Here is a 19,365-nt window from a genome sequence, read left to right as displayed (position 1 = left end):
TACTTGCTGTGTATCAAGCACAAAAAGCATAGACAAAACAATAGCATGTGTGAATAAGCGGTGGCACACAACACCATGTCATGTACTTTATGCACTGTAAACCTGCAGCCCAAAACCCAATATTTGGGCCTGTTTAATTTGTCAGGTTTAAAATCCTTACCCTCCTTTTGACAGTAGATCACCAGGCAATGGAAATCTGCTGTCAAATATAACTTTACTGTTTCTCGTCTAACATACAGGACCAGCAAGAACAATTCATGATAGGACCAAATACATGAAAATAAATTTCCATTACTTAACTGTTACCCTCTTGTCAGTTACTTCGCAACATCAAGCCACCTTAGTTTTACCTTTCTAAAAGTAAAAATTGTTACACTGACACTCCATATTAATTTGGCACCTACAATTTCCACTGTAAAAAAAAATCATCTCTATTTCCAGATTATTAAACTACATTTACTGTGAATAATTCACACACCTTAATAACACACATACCAGTTGTTAGAATAAATGCTTGTCGCAATCCCATGCAATGGTACATATTTCATCAACCTCGAATGAATGAACGTCTCAGTAGGCCCAGCTGAAGTTAGAACCTTCAACCTTGATATTAAAACAAGCCTTTGTACTGGCACATTGACTCATTGAATCATAAGAAGGCACAACCTGCAAATATATATCAAACCTAAATGTATGCATTTACTGAAGCCTGAGACACTTTAAAAAGTACTCTGAATGAAAGAAAATGCAGTTTAAACAGTGCTTTTGCCCAAAATCGACTTTGATATTTTAGGCATTAAAAAATCAATATCCTACAATTTTCTTGCATAATATGCATTACCAGAATGTCTATTACACAATCCATGAGTCAGCCATTGAAAATATTAACTTATACTTTATAGAAATGAGCTTGTTTGCTCCTGCGCCAAGGGAAAATTGCACATACAAATGTCATTTTAGTGGTGCAACATAACTTGAATTAAATTTTAATGTTAGGAGGTCATAGTATAGGTATTAAGCTTTATAAATATTAAAAAACGATTTTGAAAGGCACTTATTTTTTTAAATAATTTTTCCATAATTAATAATTTTCTTTAAAAAAAAATAAAAACCCAATTTTTTTTGTTGGTGATAATTCCACATATAAAAGCAAGCTGCATCCCTTGCCTATTATTTGGGATACATTAACTCACAAGCCTAAGCGCATAAGCCTAACTTGAAATGCGTCACATTTTTGCGCCACTTTCATTTAAAAGGAAGGTTATGCAAAATTCCACCCATGTTTAACTGGGAAAGTGCTGGCTGAATTGAAAATAGATAATTTCGTTTTTTTTTTTTTTTTGGGGGGGGCCCTATTTATATCTATTGAATGTGTTTTCTAATTTATTAAGCATTTAACGGCAGTTTTGTATATGTGCACAATTGCTCATTCTATAAATTAAAGAGCAACATATAGCTATGTTAGCACATCACATGGTTCATTTCTGGATTTTTTCTAAGTTTCTACTTAATATTAATTAACCAACATTTTACTTAACAAACTGTAAACATCAAGAAGACCCACAAACACACATTGAGCTCATTTCAGATATAAACAGAAAACATTCAGTACACATAATACCGCGCGCTTTAGCCATTTTTCATAAATAGCGCTGTCGCAATTTACTTACAGAACCGTTTGCAGATCCTAGTTGTAAGTCATATTTACAAGAAAAAAAAAAGAAAACTTTTCTCAATTATTTCCAAGAATAGCGGACCCATACTTTATTAAACGTGATGGGGCCCACTCCGTGCTTCACATATAGTTCATAGGTTGGAGTTCCAATCGGAGGAACCGGACATGAGTCCTCCAACCGGGAGTCCCTTTTACAACCAAGACAAAACAAATTTCCAAGTCTGCTAAGACCAGGCATCTTCGCTCACTAGTCTAGCTTCAAACTTCAAAGGATTATCGTTTACGATAGTCTCGTGAATACACGAGTCCTTCGGCTTTGGTACTTGCAAGTTCCAAATCAAAGTGATCCCAAAGGGATACCAAACCAAATGTCCAACTAAGGACCAAACCAAGTGTCCAACTAAGGACCAAACCAAGTGTCCAACTAAGGACTGGGAGACGCTCCACTTATACTTAACTGAAAATATCAATGACGTCACCAGAAGACTCGTCTTATTGTTTCGCTCTACCAAAAATCAAGGGTCCAAATCAGGGCGATAGCCAGGGCAGCAGTCCTTCATAGCCGTCGGGAAGCGGGGAACCTCGCAACAAAGACTTTTGGACCACGTCGACATGCAGGGGTCGATGAAGTGGCGGCCTTCCTCCAGAATTTTCACTCGAAGCTCCCCACGGACCTCAGGCTTGGACCGGTACCGCTGGTATCGCCCCACGTTTGGGCGCCAACTGAGGTACTGGGTTTTTCAGAACCTGTACTGATCCGGTAACCCAGCGGTGCCAGGGTACACCCAAAGACCTCGGGTACTTTCCTGATTCAGACTACAGAAACTCAGAGTCTTCTAGGTGAAGTCAAAGATCAAATTTATTGGCTGCAACCAATTGACAAGTGTCCTAGAAGTACAACAGCACGATTTGTATGTTCTCAGGAGACTGTGTGTCAATGCAAAATCAGGTTTCCTTATATACAGTTTTTTAAGCTTCAGGCAAACATTCTTGACATTTTGGTTGGTCATTCACATGTTTTCACTACAAAGGAAAAACCAGTGTCATGATGAAACCTCATATTTCATGTCATCCAGCCCATAATAAATTACCCGGCAAGGCCTAGAATTTCACATCAGATAAGTGTGGACCCCCAATAAAAACGGGCACCTCCCCCTCGTAAAGTAAGAAGAAGAAAAGAGCAGGTGCAGGTGTGAGCAAGTTAGGCAGGGTGTGTGAGCGATAATAAGGGTTTTATGGCCTGGTGTGCCTTGATGCTATCTGATTCGGCCACTGGGAGAGGGACTGACCAAACAGGTTTGGCCTGAGGCAATGGTTCCAGCTTGCCCAGGTCAGAGAAAAGTCAATCAAGGTGTACGTGTCCTTGGAATCAAATCTGACTGTATTATAAGCCTATGTGAGGGCAACTTTTAAAAATGGCTGCCGTGTATAAAATGGGAGCCACGAGTGCAGGACGAAAATGGCGATTTCGAGGTGAAAACGCTGCTGGAATTGAGCGAAAATGCTCATGCTTAGTGTACTAGTCATTATCGGTCTTTTGATACTAAAATCGTACTGCTGTGGCAAAGTAAATTACATGGGTCCAGAATTTTTAGAACCACAATTGGCGAAAACTCGATCTCACATTTCACTTCTTTTTATTTGAAAAGCATCATGGTCACAGAGAGCGGACTTGAAATCAAAGTGCCTACATTATTCCAACATAAATTGGACTCCTCGAATACTTGCTTTAAATATGCGACACAATCACCATGTTTAATCTTTTTTCCGCGGGATACTTTTCATTCAAAATTGTCAATAAATACCACTTCCCTCGTTCTGCTGCAACTGCCAATTTGTCAACATTATGTCCGTGAAGCCCCGAGTTAGTACTGGAAACTGTGCTGCATATTTAAAGCAAGTATTCACATTGAGAAAGGCAGTGTTTGCTGAAACGCGTCTGTGGGCGAAATGAAATGGATCTAACTTACCCGTGAGTGCTCCCAAAACTTTGCTGGCATATTATTATCGTGATTCCACCAACACACATGGGTAGCACCCGTTCGTCAGAGTTCAGCATTTTCTGTGGTGGCTTTGTTCGTATTGATATATATATATATATATATATAAATATATATATATATAAACCTTTTTTATGATATTCTGGTCCACTATTTTTTTGACCCTATATTTTGGTAGTTGGCATCCAAAGTATGTCAACTAAATATTTTTGTAGATGATAATTTGGGCACAATATTCTGGTGTCACTATAGTATTGTTTTTGATATTCTGTCATAGATTATTCTAAAGGTGCTGTAGTTTGATACCGCATAGGGTCCTTAAAACACACTGGCCAACCTTCCATTCTCAGTATAAGATAAAAGAAGCAAATCTGATTTTTATCAAAAACTTAAGGCATGTTTGTTTTGAAAAGCTTGTCAAGTCGAATCTCTTGTTCTCTGTTTTCAATATGTACAAGTGGACTGGACCATTTGTTGTCCTATAAAATGTGTTGTTGAATGAATTATATAGATTTTAATGTAGTGTTTGAAAAGAACACGTTAATATTTTTATAATTATATTCTGGCACACTTGAATTTTAATAATAAGGAACTCTTAAAGTAACAATTGGCATGTGGCCTAAGTTCAAAACTATATAACTTTTTTGAGTGACTTTCATGTACCACCTAGAGCAGTTTAGCAATACTACAATTTAAACCAGACCACGGCACCAGGTTAAGAAGCACTTGCCTACAACACCCTAGAGCAACATATAATACTATTATTCAAATACAACACTGATTTACTCAATATTTGCAATCTGTAAAAAAATAACACAAAACAATCAGAAACACACTTCTCCTCCTGTAGAACACACCTGTCAAATCTCCTATTCATACAGAATGAAAGCTCATGTGAAACTTGTGGCTATCACCCACAACACTCAAGCAAAACTTGTGGCTGTCACTGACACCATCTTGGGATACTACACTTCCCCACATTTAGGCCCTCATTATGAATTTGGTGGATGGGAAAGCTCGTCCGCCAAACTCCCGAAAGGGTGGCTGCCACTATAGTGGCGACCACCCCGCTGGACCTATTAGGAGTTTCACATTAGGCCGGTGGGTGGAAACATCAGTATCCACCCACCGGACTAGCAGGAAACATGCTACAGCATTGTCTCCAGCTTGTAATCGAGCCGGTGGCAATGCTGTAGCCCGCAGGGTGCACCAGCACCCTTGCAATGTTCACTGTCTACACAGCATGGGTAGTAGAAGCAAGCCTCACTGATCCCCTGCTCACCCTGTAATGAGTTGGAAAAGGGAGGAGAGATGGGGAAGCAAGAGGATGGACCAGGACCAGGTTGCATGCTATAAACAGAGACACTGAGCATGCTTCAGTTTAGTGGAATCTTGTGCAGTGTATCTGTTCATCTAGTTCTGCCTTCCTGTACTGTCATTTTGCCATGTGCTGACCAGTACTGGAGTTTAGGAAGCCCTCTGAGAGAACTGACCTTAAGTGCCTGTAAGCAGTTGGATCCTTCTTTCAAGGAAGCCGCGGGGAGGGGTGGTGCGAAAGCATATATTGATTAGTTTTTCCAGCGCCAGGCTCAAAATTAGCAGCAGGCACCATCTGCTGTCCAGGACACCAACACATGCAGCTGGCCTCTTCATACAGGCAGGTATGAATGTCATCCGAAGAGTTTAGTTGTGGGAGAGAGAGGGATTCGTTGAAAACGTTAATAGCTGAGGGTAAACCAGGAAGTGAATTATTTCAGTACCTTGCCAAATTACCATTCTTTTCTGTGCGTCCAAATAGCAGGGAGAGACACTGTGCATTTGGTTCTAGAAGCTAACTAACGTTCTTAACTTTAAAAACAAGTGCACATTTTCTATTACTGATATTGTTTGCACTTTAAATATTTTTTATCGAGTGCACCTCACATTTATGATGTGACTAAGATGAAATGCACTGCGTTGAGCGTTATCTATATGTTAAACACACTGCAAATCAACTCAAGCTTAACAGATCAAACTTACTTTCAGTATGCCGGTTTACACATGGTTGTTTAATTAAAGAATTATAACAGCTGAAAAACAATGTTTACTTCCATGTAGCCTGGGAGTTGATCACATGGGAAGAGCAGAGTATCTGTGAGAGACCTCTGGATGGAAGTAAGGAGATGGGATTTGGAGAAGTGGAAAGGAGAAGTTATGGAGGTAGAAGGGAGAAACCAGTATATAGCAAACGATGAGAAAGAAGGGGGATAAGGATGAGAAGGGAGCTAGAGGAAGAGCAGAAGGGAGTTGGAGGAATTTGAATGACTGGCTGAAGTTTTTTCCACTTGTGTAATTCAGCAGGTTTTCCTTTGCATTCTGGGAATCGTAGTTTTCATTTTCTATTATAAAGACATAGGGGGTCATTCTGACCCCCGCCGGCCTGGCGGGAACTGCCAGAAGACCGTACCGCGGTCAAAAGACTGCGGCGGTCATTCTGAGTTTCCCGCTGGGCTGGCGGGTGACCGCCAGAAGGCCGCCCGCCCGCCCAGCGGGAAACCCCCTTCCACGAGGATGCCGGCTCCGAATGGAGCCGGCGGAGTGGAAGTGGTGCGAGGGGTGCAGTTGCACCCGTCGCGATTTTCAGTGTCTGCCACGCAGACACTGAAAATCTATGTGGGGCCCTGTTAGGGGGCCCCTGCAGTGCCGATGCCAGTGGCATGGGCACTGCAGGGGCCCCACGACACCCGTTCCCGCGAGCCAGGTTCTGGCGGTGAAAACCGCCAGAACCAGGCTGGCGGGAAGGGGGTCGGAATCCCCATGGCGGCGCTGCTTGCAGCGCCGCCGTGGAGGATTCCCTGGGGCAGCGGGAAGCCGGCGGGAAACCGCTGGCTTCCCTTTTCTGACCGCGGCTTTACCGCCGCGGTCAGAATGCCCCCGGAAGCACCGCCAGCCTGTTGGCAGGGCTTCCGCGGTCGTTGGCCCTGGCGGTCAGAATGACCCCCATAATTACAAGTATTAAAAAGCAAAGGACACGGAAATGGATGAGCTACTTACACCGCAGACGGGGCCATTTGAAATCTTTAAAGTAAGAGACACAATGGGAAGGAGAGTGAGAATAGGGCGAAGAGGGATAAATAAGGGGAGGAGGCAGCGAGACTGGGATAGAAAGGAAGGCGGAATAGGAGGACAAGAGACTAACATAGTGAATTACCAATGTGTATTTTAAAGTGTTTGTTCTCCCCTTGGGGCATCTTGTCACTGAATAACAGGTATTTGCTGTTGCTCAACTCATTGGTACTCATTTAGGCCTCCGAATAATGAAAGACTGAGTGGACCGACTTGCATGGAAATCCGTGGCCATCAGGTCAAGCACAAGTTTCTGAAATGGATTCATTAGTCCCCTGAGCCACCAGAGGGTAGCAAGACATGGGAAAACAAAGAGTAAAAAACTGGGAGGGTTTGGAGAAAACGTACTAAAAGAAACGTTTTGCAGAAACGAATTTGTGCAAGAACAAAACCTGCACAAATGAGGAAGACTGGCCCTGCGTCCTAAACCTTTACAATCACACAAGCTTGGATCCTCCAATTCCTTTCTTTATGTGTAACCCAGCTCCACTTGTACTCTTTCTCCAGTGCCATTGTGGCATGACAGATGGATGACACTGCAATACACAGGTGCAGAACATGAGGGTCACAGCACTTGTGGCTCAAGCTTGGCACTGCATAGGGAGAGGGCATTGCAACTTTATTTTTGAAATTGTGCTGACATTGCACAGTTTTACTCCATTTTGTTTTTCATTTGGGAGAAGGGAGCGGGGGGTTCCCAAACGCACCTTAGGACAGTCATGCTAATTTAGGTGTACAGGGTGATGTTGATTAATAAATGTCAAAGTACATGAAGTCTTCCTGGCTATGCCTTCCATTTTATCCAATGCAATGACGTTCACAAATGCTTCGAATACTGCTTAGTAACAACAGTCTGAAACCTGTATGGAGTATATGTTTCTGTCTTTTTACCTTTTGGTAGGATCTACTAATAGTGCCTGTCCCTATAATCATGGTCGCATTGGTTTGTGCTGCAGTTGCCGTGGAGTTTTAAGGATCCATGGTATGTCTGTTTCCTAGCTTGAGATGAGGTCGAATTCTTCCTTACTCTAACCTTTGAGCAATTTCTCCATTTCCTATTACACTATTCTCAGTAAATGTAGTGAATTCAGAGATCACCTCGTTCGTCTTGACTGCTATGTGCTGCTGGTACCCCTCTTTGTCTTCCTCTCTGCGTAATGTTTTTCTTTCGCTGCTCACCCGTCTCTGCGCGGCGGATAATCAGTGTTTAAAATATGGTGCTCGCAGGGAGACCGAAGCCATTGTATTTGCTCTTTATGCCATAATGAGTGCTAGGTCCAAGAATGTATTTCATACTTTTAGTCTCCGCTGACGAGAGATCAGACCTAGGATGCAAGCGTCTATAGTGGAGGCTTGTCCTGTCTAGAGGGAAGTTGGGTTTTTACGTTTCCTCAGAATTATGCAACTATGGGGCACCTCCAGACCACGTGGCTGAATGCTGCAGTGTTTACAAGACACCTGGAGCAATGCAAAGTTATTGTAATATATATATATTATATTATTTATTTGTCAGGGTAACTATTTTACTGTAAACAATCCAAACGAGCATACTTAAAGCGAGCTTTTCTCAAGGTGGTTTTGGTATATTCATATGATCTTTTCCACTCTGTAGCAATTATTTATTTTTCCATTGTGCACCCCCATTGCCATCTTAGTCCTGTCACCTCGCTTTTGGGCATTGATGGTACTGCTGTATAAAAACAGGTCGCCAGTTTTCAACCGTTAGCCAGTGTGAACAGTGATAACATTTCACGTATCTGAGATTGTTTTCTTCATAGCTCTTTATGTCAGAAACTGAGCCAGTGGGAGGATGTATAATTCAGCCAGCTCCTTTAGGGAGTGCAGGTCATTTGAGGAGTATCAGTACCCCATTTATGGTCCACAAGTCCACCTTTGCTTAAGCCTCCATATGATTCTGTGTGAAGTGTCCCTCTGTCCTTGGGAATCCTACCAGATTTATCACTGAGACATAAGGGCCAGTTCAATTGCAGTTTTTGTAGGCATCATTTTCAGCATGTCAATACACAGCAGACAGAAGAGTTTGTTATGTGTTGGTTCCTTCCTATCATTGGAACTAGTGCACCAATACATAGACTACATGTTGATTCTTCAGTTTCGTGTGTGTCTACTCCATTCAGTCACAGGGAAACCCACTGAAGTTGGGCTGCTAGCTAATATAATTGAAAGTTGGGGTGCGACATTCCTCCCTCCAATATGGGGGTGTTTAAATTTCTTTGGACCCATATTAAATCCACTAGTATAGAGTCGAATTCCTTAAATAGGGAGAAGGGAAGCAGGTGAGGAGATTGACAAAATGATACAATAATCTGGAAAGCATCACCATTGTGGACATGCCCCTCACCAACAAAAGTAATGTTTTCTAGAATGCTATATTTCGTTTTAAGGAGCTGAGTACATTTTTGATGCTTCCTTCCTGTGAGTCTTTATTGGAATGAAAGTATATTCTGAGGTATCAGAACAAGTTTTTCCACAAGTTCTATATAAGTAAGGGGAATGCTGGTGGAAATTATGGGCCTTCTTACAACTTTGGTGGTTTTATGGAAACACTGCCACAGTAGCGGCCTCCAAAATACTTCCATGTGGGCAGTCATCCGACTACATATTAAGAGCTACACTGTGATGTCTGCCAAAAAACAGCCAAAGTTCCAAAACTGCCAGGACACTGGTGGATGAAAAAGAGGCGATCCCACCACCAGCACCACCAGCCCAATAACAATCCACCATTCATATTACGATCAACAAATCACAACAGCAGATGTTCCATGGCAGAAAACCATTGGCGGTGCGAACCACGGCAGTCGGCGGTCGCATCACACTGAACACAACACCACATTGGATAGTTTGAATGCCCCACACCTGACACACATCCACACACCCAACACATCTACTCACTGCACTATATAACACACCCCTACACAGCCCACAATCCTTTGCAAACAAAACGCCTCACACAGCCACAGACAACCAACATATTACACAGATACAAAAAGTAAGAATAGGCACCCTTAAAGATTTTACTATGTACACATCACACACCTGCACAATATACACAACACACATTTTACTATGACACACAACCCACAACAATTGTCACCCACTCACATCACAGCACCCACACCTCACCATTTACCTACTTCTGCAGCCCTTCACATTGAACACTACCACACCGTCTTCACCACTACTACCACATACAAAAAACACCCAAATTTCACGGATGAGGAGTTGAGAGTCATGGTGGACAAAACTGTCAGGGTAGAGCCACACCTGTTTGGAGCACAAGTCCAGCAAACATCCATTGCCAGGAAAATGGAGCTGTGGCACAGACTAGTCGAATGGGTTAATTCTGTAGGCAGCTATCCAGGCACAAGGGAGGATATCATGAAGAGGTGGAATGACCTAAGGAGAAGGTATGTTCCATGGCATCCAGGCACCAGCTGGCAGTAATGAAGACTGGCGGTGGGCTCCCACCTTCCCCTCTGATCAGTATAGGGAAAGGTGCGGAAGACATTGTGACGCAAAGGTTTAATTAGTTTGAACAGTGTAGATGAGCGTGATGCCTGTTGAAACCTGAAACATTCCATAGATAAGATTATCCGCAGCTGCATGTGTAAGAAGCAGGATGTGTAGGAGAGAGACACTAAGGTCGTTCTAACCCTGAGAAAAGGGAGTACAGGAAAAGGACTGACAAAACAATAGATAGGGAATGGCAGAGCAGCCAAGGGACATGTGCTAATAACATAGCTAGAAGATGTGAGAAAGGGATAGAATCCAAGCTTTAGGTTATTTATGCACTGAAGCGCGGGTGAGGGGATTGAAGCTCGCAGATGGGGTTGTGTAAGCTGCCATCGCCAAGCCCACAGCGCTGCCTCCCTGGTTTTGCTGTTGAAAGACCAATACGCTCGAGGGGAAGAGAGGTCCAAGCAGGCGGTAGAGGGCTTCCCAGCATTTGTGGATAAAGTCAAGTTCCACCCAGGGATGAAAGGCCTTTGTTTCTCTGCTCTATTATGATTGTTTCTTATTATGCTTGCACTATGTTTATAATCTAAAGTATTCTGCTCATTTATATTTTGTTTCCTGAACGTCTTAATGTGAGCATGCTGCTGTAATTGAAATATGCATTTCGTATACAGCTAATCAAAGCTCATATTGTCAATGAACTCTTTGCTCATATATAAATAGATGCTCTTTATTGCTGGTTTTCATTCTACTTCGTTGATGTGCCAAATGCATACATTTTCCTGAAATTCTAGTAAAGCTAAATTGTGTTCATAATTGGTGTGTGGTCCTTCATTGAGCGTCCTTATTGACTTATATCGAACAGATCAGGTGTCAATCAGTCACCTGGATAAGACACCCTCCTACTTTCACATCTTGGGAGGACATATTGCATCCTGAGGGCCTGACAGGAATATCTGGGAGAGTGGAGTCGGATAAGTACCCACAACATTCAAGTCACTCAATTGTCATGTACTGCATGTTTCCTCAACACCTTACCCCACCCCAATTAACACACCACTCACTACCCCTCTGTCCAAATGACCTAATACCCCTCTCTCGCATGCCACATGTCCACTAAACTCACCTGGCCCCACAGCTCTAGGAAATGACACGTGAAGTACTGGCAACTCATACCACTACAACTCTCAGAATGCAATATCCCATCATTGTGAAAACCTGAACAGTGCACCAAATATGAGATGTCATGTATGTGAAACTAACTACCAATCTAACCCATCTTGAATGTTCAAGTGTGGAACAGTTTATGGCAGTGGTTCCCAACCTGTGATCCAGGGACACTTGGGGATCCGCAAAGCCTCCTCAGGGGCTTCACGACTGCTTAGATAATTAAATAATATTAACAGATTAGGTTCCCAGCTTCAATAATGACTCAATGGGAGGTCTCCGGATTCCAATAATGATTCCGTGGGGGGTCCCTGGGTTCCAGTGATGATAATGTAGGAGTCCAGAGAAGTGAAAAGGTTGGGAACCACTGGAATATGGCAATGACAGCAATGCAATGGCCCACTCCCACTAACATCACAACCAAAACACCACTATAGCTCAGTGCCCATTCATAATGGCCTTAGCATAAAGAATCCTAAGATAGAAATGTATTCACCTGGGGTGGAAAGCCAGATGGCAAAGTGGATGCACATACAGTACATCCAGATACAGGTCAGTGTCTATTGACTTACTCACAAAATGTGTCCCTACAATTACACTAATGTGCATTGTACAGCTCTTATTTGTGCCATCCATAATGTCAGACAGTTCACTAGGTAACAAAGGTGAACACCCATGTCAATAATCAGACATCATCAGATGGCATCAACAGTACAATCACTACCAACATAGTTTAACAACTCAAAACATGGAGTATGGAATTCAAGTCACAGAGTTTGATATTGTACTAAGTTATTCTGTGCAGCAGCTGTCATTGTCATTGCTGGGGATCATGCTAAGGCACTGTCTGCATTTCACACAACTGCAACAATACCCCCAATTTAGCCTGAACTCTATGTTCCACTTCTCCTGTAGGTAACCTTGACAGTGTCACCTTGGAGAGGATACCAGAGACTGTCACTATCCCTCTGGATGAAGGCCCCAGTGAGGACAACACCCTGGATGTTTGGAAACTGACAACAAACCTGGCCCATCATGGACACCTGGTCAGTCAACAACTGTCAGCCTCGCCCTGCCCACATCCACTCCTCCCAGCTCTGTTGCATCTACAACATAAGAAACCCTTCATGCCCAAACCTGTGTCCCAAACACTGTCTAATCCATTGTGTGCCCCACCGTACAGGTACCAGAGTTTCCTCTTGTCACCCCTGACAGTGATGGTCCTGCCTCCACTGGGAGTGGGCACACTGTGTCAGGAGCACAGGCACGTGGGGGTAGGGTGCATGGGGGGATGCTATGGGCCAGAGGATGGGGACTCCAAGGGACAATACTGACCAGGAAACCATCTCCGAAGTCTGGGAGCCTACCAAAATTCCAAAGGCATGATGGGCCAGGTAATCACCATGACGGGGATAATCCAAAAGCTGCAGAGGGAGAAACACCAGGAAGTCATGCAGCAGTGGCAGGCACAAAATGCCATCCAGAATGGACATCAACACTACCCTGAGTAGGTCTGCAACACAATATCAGGCCTCTTCCACTAGTAATGACTCTTCAGGCCCTTCAACATCTGCGGCTGCTATTGGAATTGAGGTCCCGCCAGGGGAAGGATATGCCTCAGACACCCCACCCTCTGTATCAGAGGAACCCCCGCAAATGTGGACGTCCACCAAGACATCCATCAGGAGCAAATGCCAAGACCAAACCCACTGCCAGGAAGTGAACCTCTCCTGACTTGTTCCCCTTGTATGCCACAGATACACCCTGTTGACTGTTTTGAAACCAATTTCCATTTTCCCATGCTGCAAGGACACTGGACTTATGTATCCTAATGGTGTAGCAGCTACTCTCATGATTCCAACCACCATAACTGAACGCCTCACTTTTTATTTTCTGTGTTTTTAAATTACTAGTCATACATATTGTTTTACTGTCCACAATATATTACACTTAAACACAGGTCCTGTGTATGTTTTATTTATCAACCATGTACGATTGTTATGCATGCCAACTCTGTATTGTACAACCTTTGTTATTGACATAACACATGGACTCTATCAGCAGGAGAATCATTACTTTAGGATTGTAACATGGACAGATTAAAATAAAAGTTATTAGCTACTTCTACACACATTTATTGGTAGATATGCACATAGAGTATAACTGAAAGTAACATCAGGATGCTTGCTAAGGTGACAGACAATGCTAAAATACAGGATACCGAAGCTAGGGTCATGTTAATCTTCCTACAAGCTTGGGGGCACACAGATTGGTCCTTTGTAGCAACTGGTAAAGCCTTATCACATACCCATACCTTAGCTTCCTAATAATCATACCCCATGGTACAGAGATCAGTACTGATGTCCCCCATCCAGGGATCTTTCACTTACATTGGTCACATACCTGTAGGCTTGCCACTCACCTATGTCAGTCCACAGTGACATGCACATTGGTCTGCAAAGTAGGAACACACTGACAGCTGAGTTTCAGGAAGATTACATACAACAGAAACCATTGTGATGGGAGAGGTTATGGTTAAACATTTACACATGAGCTGGACAGATATGGAGACAACAAATTACATAATTTGACCACCTCCTGTACGCTACAGGTGAACTTGATGGTAAAAAAACATTTCCACCCCAACGTCCCGACAGTCTGGCTATGTTAGTTAGATTCCACTTACTCATGGCAATTAGTACCTGGTTTTAGCCATGTCCGCTTCTCATTCCTGCCTACACTTCCCATCTGCTTCTGACACTGTCTGTCACTTCCAAGGAGCTAAACTGGAACTCAGCAAATATGTGATTGACAGAGATAAGGGATAGGATATAGCAGAAAACATTCCTCAAATCAGAAAAGTCATGTTCACAAGTGTGACTTTGATCTGCTATAACAAATCATAACACTGTAGACCACTCTGTCCAGTACACAATATAAATCTACAGTCTGCATGCAGAACTCACTCATGGGCATTGGACCCTATAGCCCCATAAATGGTGCTAAAAAGGAGGTGACATGCTACCCATCAACTGTAGGTTGCAAAATAAAATCACAACATTAATTATACATCACAAACCTTTAGTCAGTTGAAGTACTGATTGATGAGATCTGCCCTGGAGTCTCCTGTTTCATCTTCAACTGGTTCTTCATCACTTGGCAAATCTGCATTTCCATCCACAGGTTCTGCTGGTTCCCTCTCATCTGGTAAGAGTGGTATCTGACGACTCAGGGCAAGATTGTGGAGCATGCAGCAGGCAACAATTATTTGGCATACCTTGTTGAATGAGTAGAGGAGGGCTCTTCCTGAAATGTCCAAGCACCTAAATCTTGCCTTCAGGAGGTCAAAAGTCTGCTCCTCGACACGTCCTCCCATGGGCCTCATTGTAGCAGACCTTCCCTGGCATGGGTGGGTACCTCACTGGTGTCAACAACTAAGGACGGTTTGGATAGCCAGAGTCACCTGTAAGCAAATTGGTAGAACAACACAAACATATATGTGGGACATGCAACATTGTGATGGCAGGAGACATACTTTGCAAACACACATTTCAAATCTAACATACCAACCAGAAAGGCCCTCTCTGTGTTGAGTCTATCATCAGCAGTAGGACATTGCTGTTCCACATGATAAAGGAAGCATGGACTGATCCTCAGTACTTTGCACTGACTTGTGAAATGTACTGGTCTACTACACACAACACTTGAACGTTGATGGAGTGGTAGTTTTTCCTGTTCCTATACACCTGTTCATTGGCACTGGGGAAACCAAGGCTACATGGATGCCATCTATGGCTCCAACTACATGTGGAATGTGTCCCATAGCATAAAACTCTGCCTTCCCGAAGGCCAAGTCTGCAAGTTGTGGAAACCTGATGTACCTGTCCAGGTGGTTCAACAATGCACACAGTACATCCTTCAAAACCAGACTGAACATGACATCCCTGCAGTTAGGGCCACTGTACTCTGAAAGGACCTGTGGCCAGGAGGTGTAGCACTGACATGACTTGAACGATGGGAGGTATGCTATAGGGATTACGAATGACAATCACCAGATCAGGCTCCAACTGATCACAAAGATCCATGATAGTATGCCTATTCAGCCGATATGTCTGGGAAGTATATCTTTGTTCCATGGTGTTCAGGTCCACAAGTGAACGGTATACTGGTGGTTGGCTTCCTCTCTTCATGGCAGGCTAACTATGTGGAAACAAGTAAAATAATATGTGACATGAAGCATCCACACATCACGTAAATGTCCATATACAAGTCACACATATCTGCTATTGAGGTCGGTTACAACCTCTGATGTCTACAGTACAGCACATAGCTATGCATTCGATGACACTCTCCTTGGAGCACGTTCCCTCAATTACCTAATGTACTACACATGCATATTCATCTGTGACTGTGTGTTTGTTATTCCAACCGACTTTACATGTCTGACACATCTTCTTGAACATTATCTACATTAACAATGCACATAGGATCCTGAGAATAGGTGTACATTGCTATCACCACAAATCCCTCAGATTAACAGCTTTTATTACTAACACGCACAACTAACCATGAAGGCGGTACTTACAGATATACTGTACGATGTAGGGCTTAGTTTATGAAGCATATTCCAAACATTTTCAATACATGAAATGTGCTCAAAATGGCAGCCACCTGACCTACTGTGCTGGACATGTGGAAGTGACCTAAGTCCGCCGGCGGATGTCGTCATGGTGGTAGGCGGTCACAACCACAGTGGAAATTGTTCTTGGAACACATTGCTGTCTTTGGCGGACTTGAGCCAATGGGGATGTCCACTGGAGGTGACGGTCCTGTACATGACGGACGTGGCTGCCATCTTCTGCAGTATTGCTCACTTGACTCCTGACACTGCTGCCAGCAAGACCTCCACTACCTGAGCTGATATGTACTGCCTCTGGGAGTGATCATGCGAAGTCCTGCAGGTGACAGGGCCCCAGTCTTCAACCCTGAAGAGCTGGACAAGCTGGTGGGGGAGTTCCTACCCCTGTATGAACAGCTATATAGTGCACAAGAGGAGCAGGTGAGTCCAATGGTATACCAATGTGTGAAAGGTGTGTTGTATGATGGTGTGCCTGAAATGTAAAGTAATGAAGGTGTTGATGCATGCAGATGCTAATTTGTAGAAGAGTGTGAACTGAGAGGATGGGAATGTTTGTCTACTTGCTGCCACCGAAGTGTTCTGTCCACTTGTGTTATTATGGTGCATGTGGACATGACTTTTTCCTTTTGTCTGTGTCCTCCATGGAGGTCAACGCTCATCAAAACAAGCATTTGCAAAATATTGGGTCTTGTGTTTGCTCGAGTTAGAGCTTCTGGCATAGTAAATTCCTAACTGGACTTTTCTTGCCACATAAATTGAAAATGAAACGTAAATCAGTTGACATAAGCAGGTCAATTCAAAGTGCCACAGTCCCCATGAGGGTGAGAGTTACTGGCTCCCGGAATGAATGTATAGAAAGGATTGTGGCTGGGATGAAAGGCAAACAGAAACTGGAGGAGGGGCCATCCCACACGGTAAGAGGAAGAAACACACAAAGGAGGGACATTTCACAAAATGCACCTATAAAAATGAAGCATTTAAGACATGCACAACAAAGAATGACTAGCAAGAGTGGGTGTGGTTAAAAGTCCACAGAGAGATTACAACAGGCCAGAGAGCTTGCACGCTTGACCTTAAAAAGAAACATGTAATCATTGTTATGGCAAATGATAGCCATTTCAACTCAATAGTAATCCAAAATAATTGGGTAAGTGCACTTAAAACAAGCCAGTAACAAACTGCCCCAAGGAAGGACAAACGTAAGCATTTACCAATGCAAAGGAGTTTTGAAAGGCAAGCCCATGAACGAGTGATAGTGGTGGGTGTGGTTAAAAGTCCACAGATAAATTACATGTCAGAACGCTTGCGCGTTTGACCTAAAAATGGCCGGCGAACCATTTTTCTCAAAAGTAAGAAGGGCCTCAGGGTACTTTTTCCCTTTTTTGGGGAGGGGAAGGGGGGAGTGTTGAAAGATTTTGTTTCAGTGCTCTTAGGTTTCTTCTCCCGCCTTGGTGGGGCCCTCATCTAACCCAGTTCACTCTTCAGCACTCCAAGCAGCTGGTTAAAGTAGGCTCTTCTCTGACCTTGAGCTTATAAACAGAGTGAGGTCCATACCTCCCTCACCCTTTCACACGGCTTCATCGCTCTGGGCCAAACAAATACCGCTCTAATATAAAAAACCTGCAGTTTCATTAAGCACATAATGCCTGATTCCACTCCTGAGCACCCTAACAAGAAACGGTACCAATACACAATACTCAATGGATCAACCCAATGAGGATGAAGGGCGGAGACAGTTGTAATATGGGGCCCTAGGCCCCCATGCTGGTAAGTAAGGTGACGCAGACACGGTGGTAGGGTAGTACTTAAACTGTCTTCAGGCACGTGCGCCCGGCCCCTTTTATTGGCAGGGTCACCTGATTGGTGACGCCTCTGTTGGGTGGGTGTGGGGTGCATATGTAAGACCAGCCCTCAGCAGAGTGGCTGGCAGAAACACTAGAACGAGTCCATCTGGACTCTACAACAGTCATGTCCAAATTCTAAGGTGTGACTGGCAGAATGGCTGAATGAGTTGAAAGCTTGCTGCTGGCACATGCTGTGAGCAGCAGGTCACACATTTCAATATCAGCAAGGTAGAAAGAGCCTTGGAAGGTCTAACTTTAGGACTTCTGTCGAACCTGGAAGAATGCAACTGATTCAAATGGCATGCACCGAAAACTAGGTCTACCCATGCATAGCTGTTTGGCTGCAGCTCCTTGATGCCAGTTTCTAACTCAGTGTGCTATAATAGGACTGCAATTTATGAAGTGCAATCTACAAAATGATCTCTGTCTGAAAAGCAGACCTATCACTTTACAATACAATACACATGCGTTTTCTATATGTTACATGATGTGTTTGCCCGTAGGCATGTTAATCCCTTTATGCTAGTTTATGAACCAAACTTGTCTAGACAAAACACAGAGCTCTTCAGAAAATGCATGAACCATCTAAATGATCTTGACATTGTTATTACCTGAAAATTGCTAGGCAGACAAAGATGATATTCATGCAAGATGTTTTAAACCACAGTCTCTTTGTGACCAATTAAGTAAACCCGAACAGATTTACGGTCATGTTTATCCGTGTCAATTTATGTGAGGCAGAGTTAAAAAAAAAAAAAAAAAATGTTCGGTGCCGCACTTTGCTTTTCATAACTCCATCACTCCTGTCTCCAAACCCTTTCTGCTGCCACCCCTTCACCTCCAAATTATGGGCACCGGGATAAAGTAGTTTTAATTTACAGCACAGATTAACAGAGGCCACCTTGGGTAACGACGTGCTTCTATCCAGCGCATGCTTGTAACCTCCGCTGGTGAAACCCAAAGCAAAAATCGCAGCAGCTTCCTATGCTTTTCTCCCTGTAGCAAGCGTGTCATTGTTTACCTTGCCAGCGCTGCAAATTGGTCTCATTGGGCGCTGTGTTAGGTACACTACGTTAGCTGTTACATTCCACATGCAGGGGAGGGGCAGGCGGTCGGGAACAGAGGGATGCCAGCGGATTACCTCAGGTGAAGCGATGTGGCTGAACAGAGCACGAGCCTGTGAGCAAGATGCGGGGCTACAAGTAAACCACCGCACTGGATGCATGAGTGTCAATATCCTGGAGTTTTACTCCCGTTTATGATTTAATCCGACATTCTGAATCAACTGTTCTAAGAAGGGCTGTGGCTATAAATAGTGCAGTAGATGTCTTGGCACTTGGGCCAGGACTGTGAGGGTCTCTTTGCACACAAGTTATAGGTGGCTTTAACTAGGGGGTGGAGAGTTTTGTTTGTATTAGGATCAAGGCACCCTTGAAGAGCTAGGCCACCGGCTGTAGG

The sequence above is a fragment of the Pleurodeles waltl genome, chromosome 8 (genome assembly GCF_031143425.1).
Source record: "Pleurodeles waltl isolate 20211129_DDA chromosome 8, aPleWal1.hap1.20221129, whole genome shotgun sequence".
In the NCBI taxonomy this organism is placed as follows: Eukaryota; Metazoa; Chordata; class Amphibia; order Caudata; family Salamandridae; genus Pleurodeles; species Pleurodeles waltl.
Note: the sequence above shows the minus strand (reverse complement) of the source record.